The sequence below is a fragment of the Electrophorus electricus genome, chromosome 15 (genome assembly GCF_041902795.1).
Source record: "Electrophorus electricus isolate QZ-2024a chromosome 15, ASM4190279v1, whole genome shotgun sequence".
NCBI classification, from domain to species: Eukaryota; Metazoa; Chordata; class Actinopteri; order Gymnotiformes; family Gymnotidae; genus Electrophorus; species Electrophorus electricus.
Genome location: NC_137511.1, coordinates 12,402,501 through 12,426,823, shown reverse-complemented (window position 1 = coordinate 12,426,823; position 24,323 = coordinate 12,402,501). Strand labels below are relative to the sequence as shown.

Genomic DNA, 24,323 nt, shown 5'->3' with positions numbered 1-24,323 from the left:
CAAACCACCAAGATGACTGGAGCATGCCTGGCAGAACTCACATGCTTGTACCCTGACATTGCAAATTTGTCAGTGAAATCCACTGGAAACACGTTTGGTGTCAGATCAGTGTAAGACAGGAAGCCAAAAAGGCACAATGGGTACAAAAGCAAGTCGCGTTTGTACCTTACGACCTGCAAGGAAGACCTCGCCCGTCACTGCTGAGCTCTTTTGTGGGCTGCTCCCTCAACTCGTCAGTGGGGTCTGAATACACACGTTTATACCTCGTGATGAAAGGGCATTTCTGTGTTTCACCCAGTATAAATGTAAAAAAAAAAAAAAAAGCCGTGTCTCACTTTTATTGTAATATACAAAACAACAGAAAGTCTTAATTGTCCAGGTGGGTAAATATCTCGCTGTATTTAACAGCGAAACGCTTCGCGAGTTGATGTGTCCGTCGACGTAGAGGTGCGGTTCTGCTGTGCCGGTGGAGAGAGGGCAGAGGCAGGGCAGAGGCAGGGCAGAGCCGGCAGCCTGGACCGGCCTCTGCAGCTCCGTTGACTGGCCGGGCTGAGCGTCCAGCATGTCTTCCGCAGCGGTGACAGCGGCCCGTGAACCGTTGCGTCAGCCCTCTGGAATGAATGTGTTTCAGGTGGGGCGCGACTGCTGCCACTCTGAAAGCCGCCGAGGCTATTTTTACTCCGTCCCAATGTAGGCCATTCAGCAGAGTCGCTGTCTCCCCGTTTCTCTTCCCTGCTCTTGCTTTTCTTTTTCTTTTGTGCTAATTTGCTCGCGCTGACTCGATTAATCATTTGTTGACAAAATCACGCCAGAAGCTTTTTTTTTCTCTCTCTCCTTCTTCCAGTAGTTCAAATGATCCATGGTGTGCGATAAGGCATCCAGAAGAACCCGGGTTTGGCACTGAGCAGATGCTTTCTGCAGCTGTTTCGTTCACTTTAAAGTACGTGCCATTTTCCTGGAAAAGAATAATAGGCTTTTAACAGAAAAGTCTCACTAGAAGAGTAGTAAGCACTTCAGTTCAGGGTTCTTGTCCGTATCGCTCATCTCAGGGAAGTGGAGATGAGTGCCTGCTTCACCTGCTCATAACCTCTCAAGTATTCTCCTTTTATTGGTTGTCGAGGCTGGATGGTTGCCAGCGTCATGCGATCCATTCTGGCCTAGGGAAAACCCAGACCTCAGAGGCCCACACGCAGGAGCTGGCCCTCTCATCGGAGGGCCTCTCTGGGCCTCAGGTGTCCAGGCCAGATTCCCGGTTTTGAGGAAAGCTTAAGAAGAAAACAAAATAAAAACTAAATGAATCAATAAAAAAAGAAAACCTTATGGAGGAACCTTCACTCTCCATCCATCAGGCTGAGATGCATTTTGCTGTGTGACCCTGTCACAGGAGCTCTCATTAAATAAGTGTGTGTGTGTGTGTGTGTGTGTGTGTGTGTGAGAGAGTGAGATCAGTGTGTGTGTGAGATCAGTGAAAGGATCCGGGAGAGTCTCAGTTGTGTCACCTCCGCTCATCTCTGATCTCATCTCAAGAGTCTGCTTGCACCTGGAAGACGCTCCGTATTGTATATTTGGGGAAACCTGGCAACCCGGCATGTCCGTCATGCTCCGGGCACGTGCGGCATCACTCGGGGTTAGCTGTGTGGTGGGGATGGAGGAGGGGCTTGGAGGATGGAGGTGAACATCAGTTTTGGCTTTTTGTAGTTGAGCCACCCATATTCTTCCCAGAATTCCACAGTTTCGAGGTGTGGTTTTAAGTAAGTGAGCGTCAGGTCAGGAGCTAGTGCACTGGCGCTGTACTCGTGCTGCAGGAAGGCCTTGTTTGTGCCATGTCTCCCCACTCCTCGCCCCGCCCAGCCTGCACGAGCTCGGGGTGGTTGGGCCAGTGTCAGAAGTAATCTTTATTTGATTGAAGGCCCCGTATAAGTCCTGTTTGTCTTGCCTCGCTGTCAGACGGGCGTGTGTTTGTCTTGCTGTCTGCGTTTGTGTCTTCCTGCCATTGGGCTGGAGGTATTTTTATTCCAAGATGGCTACTGAGCTGGTTTGTGTGAAGGTGGAGCAGGTGGAGCAAGTGGAGCAGGTGGAGCAGGTCCACCCTCTTCTCCGCCCACAGAAGAGGAGACCAGGTGTTAGTTCATGCACTGTACCAGGGCTCTCTAAGCACTTAAAATGAACCTCATTTATCCATAAATAAATAAAATATGATGTATATTTTGTGTATATATGTATATGTATATGTGTATATGTATATATGTATATGTATATATGTGTGTATATGTATATGTGTATATGTATATATGTATATGTGTATATGTATATATGTATATGTATATATGTGTGTATATGTATATGTATATATGTGTGTATATGTATATATGTATGTATATGTATATATGTGTGTATATGTATATGTATATATGTGTGTATATATGTATGTATATGTATATATGTGTGTATATGTATATGTATATATGTGTATGTATATATGTGTGTGTATGTGTATGTGTATGTATATATGTATATGTATATGTATATATGTATGTGTGTATATATGTATATGTATATTTTGTTTATATATATATATATATGTATATATGTGTGTATATGTATATATGTGTGTATATGTATATATGTGTATATATGTGTATATATGTGTATGTATATATGTGTGTGTATGTATATATGTGTGTGTGTATGTGTATGTATATATGTATATGTATATGTATATATGTATGTGTGTATATATGTATATGTATATTTTGTTTATATATATATATATATACGTGTGTGTGTGTGTGTATATATAAATAAATAAATAAAATAGCAGGTTTATAGAAAGAAATGTAAGAGCTAACCCTAACCCGAGAGACCGCGCTACAGAAGTCCGTGCATGGCTGTGGGTCCACACATCCCACGGGTGACCGCTAAAGATCGGGAGGCATCCCCCCGCCCCGACTGATGTCTGGATGCAGGAGTCTGCCATACTGAAGATGCTGAACAAGAGTGGCATTCATTCAAAGCCATTACTGCCCGTCCTAAGTTCGTTGAAGTCCTCCGGACGCCGGAAGCGCTGGAAGTTGGGACACAGCATAGTGGGAGAGGCCGAGTGTGGATCTCCGCGTTCAGACCTCATCCCCGCTGTGAGGGGATAGAGGTGTTGATCCTCAGCTTCCTCGCAGCCTCTGCGCCTGAGGAATGTCTGGACGCCTGTCTTTAATCTGAAGCTCCGGTGGAGTTTGGGTTGTTCTTAAAGGTGTGTGGGCTATGTCTGCAGCAATATGTTGGTGTCTGCTTTTGTGTGCGTGTCCATGCGTGGTTGGACGAGCTACTGCAGACTAGTCTTTGTGCCCGTGCTCTTGACTGTAGGACTAGATCGGGTTTGATGCCATGCGTGGTTGGATCACAGGGCTTTGGGCAGATCCTCGGCTCCAGGGGCCTGTGAAGTAACCCAGTTACAAGCTGGCAGGCCGAGCCGCGCTCTCCTTCTCCGCTTCCCACCCTTGCTGCTGTTTCTTCCCCGTCCCAACCCACGCGCGTTTCCCGCCGCCCGGGTGCGCGTCCCAGTCCGGAGTGGACCCTCCCTTGCACTTCCACACAAAGCCCGCCTTGTGCCGTGTCCCATAAAGCACCTTCTGTTTGTGTCTCGTTGGTGTTGTTTCTGCTCGGGACAAAGGGCCGTCACTCGCGCGCTCCGGCTGGGCTGCTGCTGCCAGGGCTGCGCTGGGTGCGCGGGTGGGGGGGGTGGAGGAGACAGGACTGTACTGGGACGCACGGCGCCCACCGCGGGTTAAAAAAGCCGCAGTCCTTTAATGCAGAAGTGCACACGTGAGAAACACGCACTATCCTCCACCCTGTCCCTCTCCTATATGCATTCTTGCACTCGTTTTATTGAAAGTGTGGGTCAAGGCCACGTGTGACTCATGTAGGCAGTTGCAGAGCATAGTGCAGTGCAGACACACACACACACACACACACGGAGGAGCAACAATGCTTTAAGTGCAGTCAGCTTTGGAGTGTGCGTGTGCGTGTTTGCGTGCCCATGAAACTATCAAAGGGAATCCAGTGCCCTGTAGTGAAGACTGTATAGGTGTTTTCTCTGTCTCTCCCCCTCTCTTTCTAAGGTCACTGAGGAGATCTGTATTTAGATTTGGACTATCATTCCGTTATTCCCCTGCACGCTTGCTGTGTTCTGTTAATCCCCACACAGGCTGTTCCAGGTTTACATGTGTGTCCATATGTGTGAGGGGGCGGCATGTATAAACGAAAAACAGAGGGCAAGAAAACGAGAGTTCAGAATCTGGTTGCTGATGGCCGTGTTTGTGTGTGCGTGCGCGAGTGTGTGTGTGTGTGTGTGTGCGCGTGCACGAGTGTGTGTGTGTGTGTGTGCGCGCGCGTATGCATGTGCACGGGGTGTCTGAGGATGGTCGTGTGCGCCACGTCCTGCATCTGCTATAAGCCATGAAAGTGAAATACCATCAGTGGGCCCAGAACAGTGGCAAGAGACAGCTGTCATGGTGGGGAAACTAACTGCGCACTCACCCCCTCGCGTGCAAACAAGATCGTAGGGTAAGTGCGAGGGGACTGTGCACGCGAATGCCTCAGCACCTTGGCTAAAGCTGTTTACGGTAACGAGTCATCAAATGAACCACTGTGCTGTCAGTGTAGAAATAGAGCACATTTAAAGCAGAGTTAAGGCTGTTTAATTAAGGGAGTTTGTTTGCTTAACTGATTGTCCTTGGCGAGGGTTTTAGGCTGTTGGTGAAACCCCGTTGGCTTGTGTGAGTGGTGAAGAACCAGAGCAGCACTGGTGCTGGCCAAAACCCAGCCTGAGAGAGAGGAGGCGGGGCTTTGGTGTGGACGGGGTGTGGCCACAGGGGATTTGGAGGTAGTGCTGTGGAGGCTCTTTGCCCACGCCCCCTCCTCACCCGGGTCGCTCTTCTTTTCCACTCCTTTTCAGTGCTCACTTTGCAGGCCGTTTGATGTGATCCCGCCCTCCCATGAGGCTAATCCCTCCATGCTGGGTGTCACCTTGGCTGGAGAGAGCATGTGGGCAGGGGCTCACAAAGACCTGTCTTTCCATCCACACTTCTCGCTCTCTCTCTCCCTCGCTCGCTCGTGTGCTCTCTCTCTCCCCGCTCTCTCTCATTCTCTTGTTCTTTCTCTGTAACGCGCTCTTTCAATTTCAATTCATTTCAGCAAGCTTTATTGCCATGAACATGTTCAATTACAGTATTTCTAACGCAGTATTAGAGTAAAACAACTTGAATTAACCTTTGCGATTAAGGAAATTAAGAACTATGTTATAATAATTAAGCTGAAAATAACTAACTGGTGTGAAATAATACTTAAAAGAAGTAAAGATGTGAACGGAAAAGATGTGAAAAGAAAGGAAAATAATTAGAGGATAAACATGGGCATTACTGTGTGAGAGCGTGTGTGTGTGTGTGTGTGTGTGTGTGTGTGTGTGTGTGTGTGTGTGTGAGAGAGAGTGTGTGGGTGTGGACTCCTCACTGTCTCTTGTTGTGGCAGGCAGATACATATTGCCCAGCTGAAGCACTGCTTTCTTTATTTTCTGCTAATCGGATGGGCAGTTTTTGAGTATTAGACACACAAGGTTGGGTTGTATCAACTCAAATGTTAAAAAGTACATTTTGTAAAGCAAATCTCTCTCTCTTTCTGCGAGGAGTGACATGGGTCAAGGCTTCTTCACTAACGGCGGCTTCGACCCATAACCCAGCGCTCTCTCTCTCTCTCTCTCTCTCTCTCTCTCTCTCCTCTCTCTCTCTCTCTCTCTCTCTCTCTCTCTCTCTCTCTCTCTCTCTCTCTCTCTCTCTCTCTCTCTCTCTCTCTCTCTCTCTCTCTCTCTCTCTCTCTCTCTCTCTCTCTCTCTCTCTCTCTCTCTCCTCTCTCTCTCTCTCTCTCTCTCTCTCTCTCTCTCTCTCTCGCTCTCTCTCTCTCTCTCTCTCTCCTCTCTCTCTCTCTCTCTCTCTCTCTCTCTCTCTCTCTCTCTCTCTCTCTCTCTCGCTCTCTCTCTCTCCTCTCTCTCTCTCTCTCTCTCTCTCTCTCTCTGGCTTCTTCTCCTCCCCAGTCCACACTCATTAGCGTGACACGTTGCTCTCTGTGCGGTGACGTTAATGTTTGAGCAAGCAAGCATGGCTTTTTATTGCGTCTTTTACAGTGTTCTCTCCCAGGGGGCTGCTCACGGGAGGGCGTGTGGACTGACTCGGCACTGGGGTGCTGTGGGCAGGGCTGTGACCATGGCCAGGAGGCTTTGGCGCCTAATCGGTCCGTGCAGGCCATCCTGGCTCAGCTTTCAGGCTAATGGAAGACGCCTTCTGTGGGCCTGCATAATCAGACAGCAGATTCTCACTAGCCTCCCCTTATTCACTCACTCACACCTCCTGCCCCTCCTCCAGCAGTACTCCGTCAGTCTGCTGTGGTGTGTTTGGAGAGGCGAGTCGTGTAGTCAGAGTGGGTGGTGAGTGCATCGGGGGAGACCCACAGCTCCAGGGTTAACATGCCTAAACAGGGATGCCAAGCTACCAGCGTCATCCTGAAAACATCAATGGAACAAATGGAGTCTCACACACACGCACGCATTCTCTCTCTCTCTCTCTCTCTCTCTCTCTCTCTCTCTCTCACTCTCACACACACAGACCTCCACTCAGTATTTTTTTTTAACACTCTCCTAAGTGGAGTAATTGCACGTAATGGTTGTATTCTGTGGACTGAGTGAACTCTATAGAATTGCTGAGCTCAGCCAGCCAATGTGGCCAAGAGCTTTGCATACATAATACTTGGTCAGACTGCCCTGTCAAATGACGCATCATTAGGCTATGTGGGTGTAGCTCAGAACACATCCCACTAACTTGCAAGTTTAGCTTTCAGCATATATTTTGATTAGGTGTGACTTTTGCATTAGCGTTGCTCTGTGTGACCCCTGAGGCAGTTACTTGGCGACAGGGATTTTCCCTGCATATTCACTCCTGTCCTGCTGTCATGGACACAATTGCCACATTTACACACAAATGGCCTGTGGCAACCCCTTCTCTTTCCCATCCTCCATGCAAATGAACCACATGCCACTGCGCCAAACTGCTCTTGTTTCTGGCCATAAATTCTAGTTTTGATGAGCTGTCCTGTACTGTTTCCCTCTGCCCTGCAGTAAGCCCCGCCTCTCTCCTCTTATGACTGTCCTAAGCCCCGCCTCTCTCGTCTTATGTCTGTCCTAAGCCCCGCCTTTCCCCTCTTAGGACTGCCCCAAGCCCCGCCTCTCTCCACTTACAACTGCCCCGAACCCCGCTAGCTGTGGTAGTTGCCTCAGTCTCTATTACCCCCCCCCCCTTGCTTGCGCTCTCTCTCTCTCTTCCCCCCCCCCACACTTTTATTCCTGTATATCATGCACTTGTCTTCATTGTGAATCAAGTCCACAACACAATATGTACATATACACACTCAAGTCAAGTGCACTCTACCACCAAACAAAGGGAATGTGATCAGGAATACCAAAGATGTGCAGGACAAGCACAGAAAGCCTGTACCTTTCCAAAGCCCAACCACTGGTCCTGTTGAACACAGACCTGGAATTTGTCTGTCTTGAATAGAAAGCCACTTACCGTAGTGCTTACCATATGATCATTCTGCATTGGCATGTGTGTGTGTGTGTGGGTGTGTGTGTGGGGACCGGCTGTTTGCGTTGGTAGATGTTTGTCGTCTGAATAAAGAATGAGAGCATTGGAGTCTTGGTACTGACTGGCGCAACTATGGCAGAAGTGGGCGTGCTGCCAGTAGTGGAATGCTGGAGTGGTGTTTGGCTGAGGGGCTGTACCAGCCTGGGCAGCCCTTAGCTGTGCTGTGACTGTCCCAGTCTCCAAGCTCTCCGGTCTACAGGCTGGAAATATATCGTTCACAGGAGCGCTCCCGGGCTTCAAACGAGCATGTCCGTGCCGCGTCGGAGCACGGTGCTCTGGGGCGGTGTGTTCCTTCAGCATCTGCATGTGTGTGGCAGGGAACAGGGTCCAGTAGCAGGCAAGCTCGGTTCTCCCCGCCCCGCTTGTGTTAAAGGTGCCATCTGTGTCTGAGCCTGGGGCCCCCTCTGCTCCCTTCCCCGCCTGCTTCCGGGGGTGTGTGTGTGTGTGTGTGTGTGTGTGTGTGTGTGTGTGTCTCGCCGCTTCTGCTCTCACAAACCGCGTGCGTGTTCCTGTGTTTCGGGGGCTCACTCGACCACAGTCACATCAACATGGGCTTGTCCCTACGGGGACTGAGCAGAGACTAGGACTATGGATCTCAGACACAGCCGCCTGACTAGCACCGCTCCCATTGGAGCAGCTCTTGACAGCTCTCTCATGATGCAATATCCCACACAGGTTAGATTAAAAAGCCCGAAAAAGCCTCAAAGTGAAACATTTATCAAAACAATACACGCGCGCTGTACCTGTGTGGCCTCGTTAGACGGCTGATGAAATACATAAGCAGGCTTTCTGCTCCGCTTTGTGCTTCTTCTGACACGTAGTTGCCCACCACGAGAGCCGCAGCATCCCTGAAAGCAAATTGCCTGGCCAAACGGTCACACTCATGAATAAAACATGGCACGAGTGCGGCTCTGAGTGGGGCTGGGGCTTGGGTGAGCCTCTCGGCCTTTTGCGGTGTTTGCCACCTTGCTTCGAGTTACTTTGTTCTAACCCTGGTAGGCCTGTGTTTGGCCTTCAGTGACACACTTCCACATGGCTGGTATAGTGTAATGGGTATCAGTGCTGCCACCCCTGTGGGGGGCAGGGGTTCAAACCCCACCCAGGTGTTCTAGGTTATACCAATGGGTCCTCGGCGAGACACCCCACAATGCACCTGGGCAGTGGTAGCTCAGTGGTTAAGGTACTTGATTAGTAATCAGATGGTTGCCACTGTCGGGCCCCTGAGCATGGCCCTTAACCTGTAATTGCTTGAATTGTATTCAGCCGTAATTCAGTGAGTTACTTTGGCTCCATCCTCCCGGGCTGGGTTGGTCACTCGTCAGAGGAATGTCTGAAATTTTGACAGCATACAGACTGATTAAAGCTAGGCAGTGTGTATTTTGTCAGGCTAGGATTGTCTTTACTGTAATGCTCTAATACTGATGTCCCATGTGGTCTCAGTGGGCAGATGAATCCCTCCAACAAATCGCTAATTATTTTGTTGTGCACTGTTAGCGTCTTGGGGGTGTTTTGTTAAATGAGGCTGTACGTGTAGACCAACAAACATAAATAATTTGGCTATGAGTAATGTGAATGGCAGTCTTGCATCACACTGAGGGTTCACTGTGTATTATGGATAAGGCGCATCACAGTATGCAGGAGTGTCTGTTAGGCTATATTCTCTCAACGTGATGTTTTCTCCGCGTTGTACATGCGGATAATGACGGAGCCTGGCTGGCCAGTCCATGGCCTCCAATGCCCGAAGCAGCGTAAGGGACGTTGGGGACATGCTTGCACGTGCAGCGCTACTGACACACTTTCGTGTGCAACTTTCGCATGCAGGCGTTTGGGCTTTTTTAGTCCTGTGGGTTTGTATTAAACTGCACAAACGGAACGGAGTGCAGTCCAGACATTTGCTCTGTAAACTACACCTCCCTCAGGCTGGCAGCTCTGCAGGCCTCTACAGAGCTGATGTCATCTTGGCATGGCTCGTGGTTGTGTGTGTGTGTGTGTGTGTGTGTGTGTGTTGGGGGGCGGCGGTGGGTTAAGCATGTACATGTTGCCAGACTGGTCATGGCCAGTGACTGCCAGTGGAGCTGGGAGAGCGGAACTTGGCGCGAGGTTCTCTCCCCCCCCCCTCCTGATTGGATTTTTTGAGTGCTTCTGGAATCTCCCACAGGCACTCATAGTCCTGGGTCTGATTAAACTGAAACGCAGGCCGCAGTTAGCCGGGACTGTGTGTACATGCTGGACTGGTGTGTTGAGCGTGGAGGACAGCTGGTTTGCCTATGCATTGTGCCTTTTAATGTAAGCGCTGGTCACAACAAAGCAGAGGGCAAATCCCTTGGGAAGGGGCAGATCCTTTTACAAGGCGTTGTACAGCCAAACACTAAATACAGGCATCATCCAGACAGCCTCTGATTGGCTGGTTGGCAGGGGAATGACTGATATGGCTGTGTGTGTTCTGTGTGCTTTTGGGTGTAACTGGGTGTGCATATGTGTGTGCAGTGCTAAGCTCTTTACACTGTGTGTGTGTGTGTGTGTGTGTGTGTGTGTGTGTGTGTGACCGCTGCAGGGTTAAAGAAATAACAAGTCCTTTGATGTCCCGGGCACATCCATCATAATATTTTTACGGAATGTTCATGTATATTTGTGTTGCAGCGTTTCACGTAAGCTGCTCCTCAGATTGGACGTGAGATCTTTCCGAACTCCAGCCTCTGCCTTCTTATTGGCAGCAGGTTTGAGAGATGACTGATGGTCTCAGAGTCGCCCTTGATGAGCAGCGTATGAATATCAGCTGTGCTGTCTGAGCTTTGCCATGTTACTGAAGGCACTCGCAGCAGTGCTATGCTCCACACATGGCCTCCCCTCATGGCTGTGAGCTCCTTTTTTCTCCTCTCTTTCTCCTCTTTCCTCTTCTCCTGTGTGTTTGCTCGGTGCATGCTCCCTGGCTGTACAGAGCTGTGGCGTAGTTTTTCTTTCCTAGGCGTTTTGACCTAGTGTTCTAAAAGCGAATCTCTGCATTTAGAGGCCTGCTCTGGGAACCGAACCATGCAATACACCGGCCTCGGCCATATGCTACATACATTCCCCCCCCCCCACATCATATATTAAAGGGTAAGGTCTAGGAGGATTTTAGTGTTGTTTTAGCGTTGTTTACGGGCCGTTGGATTATACACTTTCTTAGGCTGTTTGACGGCCACAAAGGACAAATCGTCACATTATTGCCTGATTTATTAGCACCTGTGAAAGTGGACGTCTGTGTGTTTGGAACTGTCCCATGGCAGTAGGCTTTGGGAGGAAGCCCGTGACGCCGCGTATGCCCGGGGCCGCACGTGTGCTTGCTGTGGCTCTGTGCACGGTGCTCTCTGTATGCACCAGCTGGTCAGCAGCATGGCCCCCGTGCCGATGGCGGAGAAGAGCCTGGCCGCGAGCCCTAACGACCTAACGAGACTGGAATATTCACACACTCCCCCACATCCCTGCACAGGACCCGGGGCAAGGCCATGATGAGTCAGCACGGTAGCTAGGTAGATAAACGTGTGTGGGAATGCCAGCAGCCCGGCTGTGCTGGATAGCTGTGCTGGGAGCCCCCCCACGCTACGTAACAGTGCAGAGATTTAGTGCGGAAAATGGTAAGCTAATACCGTAGCTTTCAGCTCAGTGCCTTTTAGATGTGTTATCTGTCTCCGATGAGAGGCATCGCTAGACCTGTAATTAAGACCTGGGCTCTATTGGCAACTTGAGATGGGCCTTTCACAAAAGAAAGGGCTTTACTCCAGGTCCCACCCCACCCACCCCCATGCAGAAGAAGACTGCTCAGAGATTTGTTGCAGAATGGACATTTAAAGGTCATAGCATACTTCTCAACCCCTTGGCTGGGGGATCGTTCAGCAGTCGTTGCTCAGACTGGCCTTCACTTCGGCTTGTGTTGTGCTAATTGGAAGAAGCGATTATAGTGAAGTAGTATATTACGTTTAGGGCCTCTGGCACATGCTCTTATCCTGAGTGACGGGCCAGTCAGCATGACTGTGTGTGGAAGGTGAGCTTCAGAGCCTGTGCCTCGGTCCGACGCCCGTGAAATCCTGGGTGGATTTTGGCCAGCACGACATTCACTCCACTAACCGAGGTGCCAGCAGGCCTGGTGAGAAGCGTCTGCAGGCACTGAGGGGCAGCCAGGACAAAAGCTCCCTCGGAAACCGCCCCTGCTCCGCCTACGCTGATCCGCGATTGACAGCCCTTTTGTTTTCCTACTGAGAGGAGTAGGGGGAGGGAGAAAAATGCCGGGAAACGGCACCGTGTCCGAGCTTCCATCTGTGTGCGGCATTCCCGTATGCGGACAGTACCGGTAATGCTGTAGGATGAGCGCGCTGCTTCAGAGTAATAGTGCTGTGCATGTCGTGGCTGAGCTGCTAGCTCCCTGATGAGTTATTTCCCTCCTTCATGCCAGAAGTGGAGCTGTTATGTTTTTTTTTTGTTTTGTTTTGTTTTTGTTTTTTTTTGGAAGTGACAGGACTCTCCACCTTTGCTATGTGTGGCGTTAAGATTCCAGGCCTGCTGTGCAGCGTGTTCACGTGAGCTTTCGCCGCACTTCCTTGTTTGCGAGGCGTTGCAGGAGGCTGCGCTCTGTCTGTCTTGTTTGTGGCTGCGTTTTGCCGTAAGGCATTCCTCTGAACTGAGCGGTGTCGGCGTGTGGTGAGTTTGACACGCCACCCTCTGTAAACAGCCCCGACAACCCCTCCCCCGCTGAGCACAGTCAGTCGACCGCAAACTAGGCTTGGGAAGAGGATGTCCTCCGCCAGGATAATGGGACACAAAATAAGGGATAAAAAAAAAAAAAAGAGAGAGCCTGGAAAACATTCCCATCGTAACAACAGCGTTGTGGAATGATGATTACATGACCAGATGAATCCAGACAGTACGGATCTGCTGGGCCTGTTTGGCTGGCTCCTGGCCACTGCCAGACCTGTCGGGGCTCCGCACGGCACCGAAATTGTTGTTGTGAGTAAGAAAGCGTACAAATGGGCAGGCGTTATTTTTTCATCTGGTCGCTGGTGCAGACAGAGTTTGCCTCAGCTGCTGCACTGGGAGCACCGGACTGGCTGTTTGATTCGCCCCTATTAGTCTGGTTTGACTGCTTGTTTTGCACAGGTTGTTTGATGTTGGAAGAAATTCAGCTTCTTTTTTGCGGCTGTTGCTGGTGCCGGCGTTGCACTGGAGGGCCGTGGCCGGCCTCGTCGTGGCAATTCCCGTTCTCCAAGTGGCCGGTACCGTGCCTGGGCCTGCAGCGGTCGTCGGGGCGGGGCTGCGTACCGGCTGTAGAGAGGCGATCCGAGGCTCACCTCGGGAGAGAGAGCACGCCGTCTTTCGCATGGGGGCGCAGACGACAGGCTCCTCGCCTCCGGGTTCATTAGGGGACATGGGGCGAACTGGCCCTGGGGCGCGCGACGGGGGTAAACGGAGCCAGTGGCTAGCCGCAGTCAGACCGCGGTGCACGCTCACAATCAATGCCACGAAGCCCGATATTGGACGGCTGAGCCAACTGGAGCTCCAGCACCTCATGCTTTGCTTCTCAGAGAGTCCCAACGACATCAGAGGAGGCTTCGGTGTGTCCAGCAGCAGCTGAGGCTTGACGTTTGAATTTTGATGGCAGGAGCGCTAGCCGGCGGCTAGTGGTGCCGCGTGGGAGATAGCATGTACCGTTTTGCACTGCGTGGGTGGTGCCGTGCGTGTGGTGGAGGCGTGATGGTGTAGGGTTTGTCTCGAGGCCTCACTAAAAAGAATTTGAGGTGATTTGCAAGTTTGCAGAACAGTGTATGCTTGGATTCCCACTTCACAAAATAATCCACTATTATTCCAGGTGACCAATCAGATGTCTTGCCTTGGTATAAAAAAGCTGTGATCGCAAATAAACTGCCAAAGTGGACAAAATATAACATTATGTCTAAATTGCTTGTCATGGTTTAAAGCAGCTAGCAGGTTTTTGCATAGGGAATAAGTTGCCACAGAAATGGTCACTGTGAGCCAGATAACCTGGTGCTGAACCCAGCCTTTGCTGGTAACGCCAGCCTTCCGCTCTGGTATACCCCTCTGGGGGAGGGTGGTGGGTCACGTTAGCCTCTTCGCTGCCCATTGCGCCATGTTGGTCTCCTATATGCCGCACTCTTCCCTTACAACCCATCAGCCCCTTTCAACAGTTCTGTGTTTATTCCTCCCAGGGAGGAGGCCCAGAGACCCGGCGGGGCCAGGCCCGAGGAAGCTGTGACGCCGAACCACCTCTCAGCAGGATTCCGGTAGGTACGCCGGCCAGCTCGAGCTGTGCACAGCCCGGTCTGCAGGCCGCAGGACTTCCCGCCCATCAGCGGTGAAAGATCCCCCTGCAGAACCGTTTGGTTTGAGCCACTGCCTGTTGAAATACGGGCCACGCTTTCATTCTTTCGCATTTTTTGGGGGTGTTTTTTTGAGAGAACGATTTATGATGCATGTCCGCAGTTTGACATATCAGTGACGCTATCAGAGGAGCTTAGCAGAAGCAGAGCAGAGCAGGAAATGAGAAAATACACCGAATTGTGTTGTGCGTATTTGATCGCAGGCCTATAGGGCTGGAACCTATACTGCTGTTACCAGGCCTATAGGGCTGGAACCTATACTGCTGTTACCAGGCCTATAGGGCTGGAACCTATACTGCTGTCGCTTATAGTGCTGTAACCAGGGCTATAGTGCTGTTTTCTATAGTGCTGTAACCTATCTGTTACCTATAGGACTATAACCAGGCCTGTGGTCCTGTTGCCTCTAGTGCTGTAACCAGGCCTGTAGTGCTGTGAGCCTGAAGCTCTGCCCTTCTCCCCAGAGACATCCAACTCCAGTTCAGTGTAGAGTTTGTTTTCCACGCACACACTATTCTGGTTTATGTTGGTTTATTGTTATAACCAGTGGGGCATGCCAGAAGCCTTTGATAAAGTGTTACTGTATCCTTCACCTGTACGTGGATGTGTTTGATACCTTTCCGTCTGAAACTTTCTCTGCCACTCTCCCCCTCGCTCTGCCTTCCTTTTCCTCCATCTCCCTCCCTCATTCCTTCCCTCATCCCCCCTCCATCTCTTTCCCTCCCTCATTCCTCCCCTCATCCCCCCTCCATCTCTCTCCCTCCCTCACTCCTCCCTCATCCCCCCTCCATCGCCCTCACTCCTCTCCTCATCCCCCCTCCATCTCTCTCCCTCACTCCTCCCCTCATCCCCCCTCCATCTCCCTCACTCCCTCACTCCTCCCCTCATCCCCCCTCCATCTCTCTCCCTCCCTCACTCCTTCCCTCATCCACCCCTCCCATTTCTCACTCCTCTCCTCATCCCCCCCTCCATCTCTCTCTCCTCCCTCACTCCTTCCCTCATCCCCCCTCCATCTTTCTCACTCCTCTCCTCATCCCCCTCCATCTCCCTTCACTCCTCCCCTCATCCCCCCTCCATCTCCCCTCACTCCTCTCCTCATCCCCCCCTCCATCTCTCTCCCTCCTCCCTCCTCCTCCCCTCCGTCCCCCCTCCTCTCCCTCACTCCTCCCTCATCCCCCCCTCCATCTCTCTCCCTCCCTCACTCCTTCCCTCATCCCCCTCCATCTCCCTCCCTCCCTCACTCCTCCCCTCATCCCCCCTCCATCTCTCTCCCTCCCTCACTCCTTCCCTCATCCTCCCTCCATCTCTCTCCCTCCCTCACCCCCCACCCCCCTCCATCTCCCTCACTCCCTCACTCCTCCCTCATCCCCCCTCCATCTCTCTCCCTCCCTCACTCCTTCCCTCATCCCCCCTCCATCTTTCTCACTCCTCTCCTCATCCCCCCCTCCATCTCTCTCTCCCACTCCCTCACTCCTCCCCTCTCCCCCCTCCATCTCCCTCCTCCTCTCCTCATCCCCCCCTCCATCTCCTCTCCCTCCCTCACTCCTTCCCTCATCCCCCCCTCCATCTCCCTCCCTCCCCTCACTCCTCCCCTCATCCCCCCTCCATCTCTCCCTCCCTCACTCCTTCCCTCATCCCCCCTCCATCTCTCTCCCTCCCTCACTCCTTCCCTCATCCTCCCTCCATCTCTCTCCCTCCCTCACTCCTCCCCTCATCCCCCCTCCATCTCTCTCCCTCCCTCACTCCTCCCCTCATCCCCCTCCATCTCTCTCACTCCCTCACTCCTCCCCTCATCCCCCCTCCATCTTTCTCACTCCTCTCCTCATCCCCCCCTCCATCTCTCTCTCCCTCCCTCACTCCTTCCCTCATCCCCCCTCCATCTTTCTCACTCCTCTCCTCATCCCCCCTCCATCTCCTCACTCCTCCCCTCATCCCCCCCTCCATCTCCCTCACTCCTCTCCTCATCCCCCCCTCCATCTCTCTCCCTCCCTCACTCCTTCCCTCATCCCCCCTCCATCTCCCTCACTCCCTCACTCCTCCCCTCATCCCCCCTCCATCTCTCTCCCTCCCTCACTCCTCCCTCATCCCCCCTCCATCTCTCTCCCTCCCTCACTCCTCCCTCATCCCCCCTCCATCTCTCTCCCTCCCTCACTCCTTCCCTCATCCCCCCTCCATCTTTCTCACTCCTCTCCTCATCCCCCCTCCATCTCTCTCTCCCTCCCTCACTCCTTCCCTCATCCCCCCCTCCATCTCTCTCTCCCTCCTGCCCTCCCTGGCAGCTGGTGGAGAGGGAAAAGTGTAATTGCAGTGTAATCCTGGTCTTAGTCCAAGACCATTAGGAAACTGCAGAATCAATATGTGTGTGTGTGTGTGTGTGTGTGTGTGTGTGTGTGTGTGTGTGTGTGTGTGTTTGGGGGGGGAGGAATTAGAATGCTGTCCAGTTTTTGCTACACCCCATCACATCAGTCAGGTCCAAAGGTGAATGGAGTAAACGAGTGGGAGATGTCCTTCACTCACATGCCTGAGAATCAGATGTCTAAACTGGGCTGCGCCACTCAGCCCAGGGGCCGTGCTGGCTGGAGCTGGACCTCCGTGAGGAAGTGTGTTGTGCAAGTGGGACAGTGCAGCGTGGTGTGTGTGTGTGTGTGGGGGGGGGGGGGAGCAGCAGCAGCTCAGTGTGTTGCAGGTTCCTCTGAAACACTGCCCCACCATACTGAATGCGTGAGGCACAGACCTGCGGCACAGGTCTCGGATCAGTTAAGGACTCGCCTCGTTATTCTGGACAAACCCTATTACTCTTGAACCCCTTTTATGTATTAAGGGGGGGGGGGGGTCTACTAATTCACATTAATCAAGTGGAAAGGCGTAGTCAGTTTCTCTGTATTGCACATCTGTTGCACATCTGACTGAAATGTGATGTGTTGCACATCAGACTGAAAATTTAAAAACTTTTTTTTTTTATTTTTAAAAATATATTTGTTTTTTAATATACCAACATACGAAACAATTTGACATTTTAATTTTCTTTTAAAGTATTATTTAATTTATTTATATTTATTTAAATATTGATTGTTATAATATTTATATATTTATATATCATATATTTATTAATTTATTTATATTTGACCATCATTTGAGACGGAACATTTTGGTATTCTACTTGTTATTGAAGTTTGCACCACTTTTGATCTTTACACAACTTTTTTTCTGGATACTTTTAGACCTGCAAAAAAGTCATTATTTAGCAAACACTCCATTATTGGGCAACAGAGGAGTTTCCAGATGCTTCCTCTTGCTCTCCTTTTCCATGAAATTACAGTGGAGGCATTGAAACCAGAAACGAGCTGAATGGGGAGATGTGTTTTCCATCTCGTAGGGCAGGGGCGGGGTGTTGGTGTGGCGAGAACGTGGAGAGATACTTTAGAAGGTGTGTTCGTGCAATGGGCTTTGGCGTTCACAGCGAGTCAGGGGCCAGTGAGGTTCTGGTGAGCGTGCTTTGCAGTGGGGGAGGAGTCGGAGGCGGAGTTCACGGCCGGTTGCTCGGTTACAGCCGAACATTCTTAACACCCCATAAATCTCACCTGCTGCCGTGCCGGCAGAGCCCTTGAGCTCCCAGCATGCCGAGGGGGGCCGAAGTCTGAAGGTGTTGCTGTGCTGTGACGGCAGCACGGCCTCTTCGCGCGCGTTTTGGAGCGCTGCCCGCCCCACCCTGCCCGGCTGCTCCCCCCACAGAACCGCACAGCGATCTTCCCATCTGTCTGGTGTGGCGGAGGCAGGGGGTGGAGGGCAGAGAGCTTACAGAGGGTGGTAGCGGGGCACTCAGGGGGAGGGCGTGGGGGGCGGCTGCAGAAAGCAGCAGGTGGGTGTGTGTGTGTGTGTGTGGGTGGGTGGGTGGGTTCGGTCGCGCTGCAGTGTGTCTCCTCTCTGCTCGTCCTCTTGGTGCCAGTTTTATGAGCTGTCAGATTCTCTGCCAAGGCATGTCCTCTGTGGGCTCGAGGTTGAGGAAACCTCTTTGTTTAGACTGCAAAATGAAGCAATGATAATTGCCTTTAAGAAACCTTAATCTAAATGTTTGAAGGGTGAAACACAGTTAAGGCACCCTGCGTGCTGTGCGGGAACCACAAGGCTGCGTGTGTGCGTGTGCGTGTGTGTAACGTGCGAGGTAGGAGTCGAAGTAAACCTTTAAGCACTGTAACTGCTACGTAGTGAACATCTGAGCATTCGATTCCAATTGAAATAAAACCAACAGGATGTTGGGCACAAAATTATAAGTACTTCTGCGCTACCATTTTTAAGTGTGTTGCTACGGGCATTTCTGAAAAAGCTTGCGCAAGCTGGGTGGTTCAGTAGTTTCCGTGAGAGGAGTGCGTTAGTTAATGCCACCTAAAACATTCAAGCAATGCATCTGATATTTTTAAAAGCCACAATATAGGCACTGGTGAAATGCTGTGAATGTGGGGAGAGGTACACTGTGCTGTCTTCTCACCAATTACTCCAGACCTTGGAACGAGCGCGTGTGTGCTCGACTGGTGGAGTGTGTGTTGGTGTTAACTCCATCAGAGGAGCGCATGCCCTTGGAACGAGCGTGTGTGTGCTTGACTGCTGGAGTGTGTGTTGGTGTTAACTCCATCAGAGGAGCGCATGCCCTTGGAAAGGGCGCACGTGTGCGCTCGACTGGTGGAGTGTGTGTTGGTGTTAACTCCATCAGAGGAGCGCATGCCCTTGGAAAGGGCGCACGTGTGCGCTCGACTGCTGGAGTGTGTGTTGGTGTTAACTCCATCAGAGGAGCGCATGCCCTTGGAAAGGGCGCACGTGTGCGCTCGACTGCTGGAGTGTGTGTGGTGTTAACTCCGTCAAGGAGCGCATGCCCTTGGAAAGGGCGCACGTGTGCGCTCGACTGCTGGAGTGTGTGTTGGTGTTAACTCCGTCAGAGGAGCGCATGCCCTTGGAAACAGCGCGTGTGTGTGCTTGACTGCTGGAGTGTGTGTTGGTGTTAACTCCATCAGAGGAGCGCATGCCCTTGGAAAGGGCGCACGTGTGCGCTCGACTGCTGGAGTGTGTGTTGGTGTTAACTCCGTCAGAGGAGCGCATGCCCTTGGAAAGGGCGCACGTGTGCGCTCGACTGCTGGAGTGTGTGTTGGTGTTAACTCCGTCAGAGGAGCGCATGCCCTTGGAAAGGGCGCACGTGTGCGCTCGACTGCTGGAGTGTGTGTTGGTGTTAACTCCGTCAGAGGAGCGCATGCCCTTGGAAAGGGCGCACGTGTGCGCTCGACTGCTGGAGTGTGTGTTGGTGTTAACTCCGTCAGAGGAGCGCATGCCCTTGGAAACAGCGCGTGTGTGTGCTTGACTGCTGGAGTGTGTGTTGGTGTTAACTCCATCAGAGGAGCGCATGCCCTTGGAAAGGGCGCACGTGTGCGCTCGACTGCTGGAGTGTGTGTTGGTGTTAACTCCGTCAGAGGAGCGCATGCCCTTGGAAAGGGCGCACGTGTGCGCTCGACTGCTGGAGTGTGTGTTGGTGTTAACTCTGTCAGAGGAGCGCATGCCCTTGGAAAGGGCGCGTGTGTGCGCTCGACTGCTGGAGTGTGTGTTGGTGTTAACTCCATCAGAGGAGCGCATGCCCTTGGAAAGGGCGCACGTGTGCGCTCGACTGCTGGAGTGTGTGTTGGTGTTAACTCCGTCAGAGGAGCGCATGCCCTTGGAAAGGGCGCACGTGTGCGCTCGACTGCTGGAGTGTGTGTTGGTGTTAACTCCATCAGAGGAGCGCATGCCCTTGGAAAGGGCGCACGTGTGCGCTCGACTGCTGGAGTGTGTGTTGGTGTTAACTCCGTCAGAGGAGCGCATGCCCTTGGAAAGGGCGCACGTGTGCGCTCGACTGCTGGAGTGTGTGTTGGTGTTAACTCCGTCAGAGGAGCGCATGCCCTTGGAAAGGGCGCACGTGTGCGCTCGACTGCTGGAGTGTGTGTTGGTGTTAACTCCGTCAGAGGAGCGCATGCCCTTGGAAAGGGCGCACGTGTGCGCTCGACTGCTGGAGTGTGTGTTGGTGTTAACTCCGTCAGAGGAGCGCATGCCCTTGGAAAGGGCGCACGTGTGCGCTCGACTGCTGGAGTGTGTGTTGGTGTTAACTCCATCAGAGGAGCGCATGCCCTTGGAAAGGGCGCACGTGTGCGCTCGACTGCTGGAGTGTGTGTTGGTGTTAACTCCGTCAGAGGAGCGCATGCCCTTGGAAAGGGCGCGTGTGTGCGCTCGACTGCTGGAGTGTGTGTTGGTGTTAACTCCATCAGAGGAGCGCATGCCCTTGGAAAGGGCGCACGTGTGCGCTCGACTGCTGGAGTGTGTGTTGGTGTTAACTCCGTCAGAGGAGCGCATGCCCTTGGAAAGGGCGCACGTGTGCGCTCGACTGCTGGAGTGTGTGTTGGTGTTAACTCCAGAGGGAGGCGTCATGCCCTTGGAAAGGGCGCACGTGTGCGCTCGACTGCTGGAGTGTGTGTTGGTGTTAACTCCGTCAGAGGAGCGCATGGTCCTTGCTCCTGCCTAGGTGCTCTGGGATGGGCTGTTGCACCTTTTGCTTCCTGAGTTTGGCTAAGCACCTGGAAGTGTGTATGAATGCTTGTACTCTCCAACTGATCTGTCAGCACACTCCAACAGTGATCTCCAACCACAACTTGCACTGTCTATCTGTTGTCTCCTCTCTCTCTCTCTCTGTTTTGCTCTTTCTCTCCGTCTCCCCCTTTTTCAAACACACACTTTCATTTACTGTTTCAACACTTGGAATGCTTTCGGATTCCCGGATTCCTTTCGTTCCCCTGTCACGCTGGTGTGAGTGATCACTCAGCTCTGTCAGCAGTGACTGAATCAACCCCCTCCAGAAGCGTTGCACATCGCACATGTGAATGGTGGGCACGTTTAGTGCGTAGCTTAGCCTCGCAAACCTCGAGGGCCCGTGTGCCATGTGCTCTTCCTCACCTGGGGCCAATAGCACACGCTCGGGGTGTGTCATTCTCGGGTTCATGGAGTGTGTGCAGTACAACCCCCCCCCCCCCATGCTGGGCTCCAGCTTCACCTCTCCCTGTCTGTCCTGATATTCTGAACCCTGTGATACATTATTTCCTCAGCCAGTCTGCCTTTCTCAGGCCTATGCTGAACACACACATGCCCGTGAAGCTTTTCACAACGGTATTAGACCAAAACCACAAACACACACACACACACACACACACACACACATCACTTTCATAATGTATGCAGCAGTAGCAGCAGCATACACCTTCATGAGGAAATGTACACAGTACAACCTCCACATCCCACACCTATATATTCTCGCGCTTGCATGTGCGCACAGACACACACAACAGAAACGCTGCAGATGGAAAGAATGCGTTATGTACTGTTTTAAAAACTCTTTAAAAGCCCCAGGCTGCAACTCAGGAAGGACTTGTGAATGTGTGTGCATGCGTGTCCACAGACTCGTGAGTGTCTTGCAGTGTCCTCCGCATGCAGACTGAAGTGGCTTCCTGGACCTGGTGTGGTTCTCCACTGCGTGTGTGCACACACCCCTTCATCTCCTCCTTTTTCTTCAACGTTACTACTAGTGGTGTGTGCAGCTACAGGCCATTAATATGGCATCACAGTGGGAGTGTTTGCGTGAGCTGCAGTTGGGTGCGCTACCATGGATGCTTCTGATTGGCTGTAAAACTGAGGGCAAACAGGCAGCAGTTCGCTTTGGCTGCACCCACAGCTATCTAGTACCCAGGGCAACCTATTTTTGACAAAACTTTTAGCCTGCCAGTGTTGCTGAACATATAACAGAGGTGTGTGTGTCGGTCTAGGGGCGCTTTCAAACCCATTTTAAGCGTAGTTGTGTGTGTTCTTTTCTTTACCGTGTGTGTACGTGTGTGTGTGCGTGTGTGTGTTTTGATGAGTGTATGACTGCCTGAGCATGTGCCGAGTGTGAGGAATGGGTCAACCACCAGCTGTTGCGATGATGCGTTCTCGCTGAGCTTTGCCATCGCTCGCTTTCCTACCAGACTCGCCCGCCGTGCACGCGCTCAGCCCCGGCTGGCCAGCTGCGCACCGTGAACCTGCTCGTTCACCTCGCCTGCGCGCGCACACACCGCTCCACCCTGCGAAACGCCAAACGCGCGCTGGACGTTCTCACTTCACAGCATGCAAAATGTGGCTGGTGAAATGTTCAGATGGCTGTAGAGAGTTTGGGTGTTTTGCATGTGCCGTATGTGTGTTTGTCCAGACCAAATGGTGCTTTGCTCATGAAGCAAACTCCTCATCATATGGGTCTGGATTTACACAAGCCAGCAGAGTGGAGAGAGGGAAAGAGAAGCAGGTTGTGCATGTACACTGTTGCCTTGGCGACAGCGTCGAGCATGAGCTGGGGACTTACTGTTCTTGGATTGCTTGAAGAATGATGGCCCACAGAAGAGGTCGTATCCTCACGCGGGGAGGGAAGAAAACGCCACACTCTATTCTGTTCTATTGCTCCATGTTGTTATGAATACAGACCCAATATTATGAAATGAATCCAGTGTAATACAAAACTTTTACCATCTGCAATCAGTAATACTGGGTCTGGCACACGAGCACGGGGACGTCTGTTTATGTTTGCATCCAGTAATACTGTGTGTGACGCACAAGTACGAGAATGTCTGATTGTTTGCATTCAGTGATGTTTGCTGTGGCACATGAGTACGGGAATGTCTGATTATGTTTGCGTTCAGACCCAAGAGTCAATGGGAGAAAGGGGAAAGAAATGGGGAGAGAGAGAGGGAGAGGTCCTCCCCCAGGAACATAATAAAAGACTTTGGCAAGATTCTCACCCTCCAGTATGATGATAAATGGAAAAATAACGTAAAACAGCAAGGCAAACTAAAATGCTACTGATCCTTAAAATATACCATCAGTCTGGCGCATTATCTAAATATGAAACATGCACATGAAAGGAACGCACCAACAAAATCTAGAATGAAGTGACCACAGCCTGGAAGTGGAAAGAGGCGGATCTATAACATACCGCATCTACAGCATAAAAAACAAGAGGACAGACTGTGTAGGCAGTGTGATTGAATGGAAATAGAAGATACAGCTGCATTGTTTTGCCTAAAATATAAATTAATAAGAGAAAAAAATCTGAACATTAACAATTTGTTCAGTTCACTTTGAGGCTGATGAACGTGCGGAGACAATCAGCACGTGTGTCTCAGCGCTGCAGCATTTAACAAAGCAGATTAAAAACACTTCCTTTCTAAGATACTTTTATACACACAGCGCTAGTCTGCTTTTCTGTTGGTTTATGTATTTATCCATTTTGTTGCTATATATTAATGTTGTTTTTTCTCTTCTTTTTGCGGACAACGTTTGCTTTGGCAAAATTGTGTAATCATAGTCATGCCAGGGAAGTGTTGTTGATGCAAAGAAAGAGAGAGGAAAAGAGAGAGAGAGAAGTATTGAGAAATGGGCCGGGAGGGATGGAGAGCAAAAAGTAGTAAGAGGGGGAAAGGGAGAGAGAGAAGTATTGAAAGAGCAAAAGAAAGGGGAGAGAGAGAGAGAGAGAGAGAGAGAGAGAGAGAGAGAGAGAGAGAGAGAGAGAGAGAGAGAGAGAGAGAGAGAGAGAGAGAGAGAGAGAGAGAGAGAGAGAGAGAGAGAGAGAGAGAGAGAGAGAGAGAGAGAGAGATAAGAGAAAGTTGTGCTGCACCTGTGTTGGTAGTGAAGGTTTAGGAGCCCAGACACAACTGCTGTACGGTTTCCTGTTTGTCAGGAAGTTGTAGATCCATTTCCAAGCATGCCGTTTGCTCCTGTTTTTGATATTTGGCTGAGCTGTAGTTCAGAAGGAGGCAGCAGCATCAAGACCAAAGTGAGGGGAGGCAGAGCGTGCGTGCGTGCATATTCTAATTGCTGATGTGGAAACAATGAGTTGGATTAAAGCATGGGACGGCTTTGTTCCTTCATATTACAGTCTATGTGTTTGATGACTGACTGGCTCTGATTACGTGTCTCAGCTATCTGCTGTAGCATGTCCTGGCCTGAGAAAAGGACCTGCTACACTCTCTCTCTCTGTCTGTCTCTCTTTCTACATTCTGTTCTACATTCTCTTCCACTCTGCTTCCCTTTGTAAAGTACATGCCCTCTCTCTCTCACTCACACACACACACACACACTCTCTCTCACTCTCTCTCTCTCTCAGAATCCACAAACGAGAAACACATTTTCCTACTAATTAGCATAATGTTATCTGCCCGATCCCCCGCGCACATGGGCCGGACTT

At 51.3% G+C, this 24,323-nt stretch overlaps 1 protein-coding gene across 4 annotated transcripts in view; it reads left to right on the top strand.

The window, feature by feature from the left end:
• thrab (thyroid hormone receptor alpha b) overlaps positions 1-24,323 on the top strand; it is a 105,928-nt gene that overhangs the window by 27,741 nt on the left and 53,864 nt on the right. For 3 of the 4 annotated variants that reach the window (XM_035533775.2, XM_035533776.2, XM_081698318.1), the window contains one exon: positions 13,883-13,957. The exons of the other annotated variant lie outside the window; for it this stretch is intronic. The gene's annotated coding sequence lies outside the window, so the exon portion shown is untranslated. The remainder of the gene's footprint in view (positions 1-13,882; positions 13,958-24,323) is intronic. 4 annotated transcript variants of the gene reach the window in all.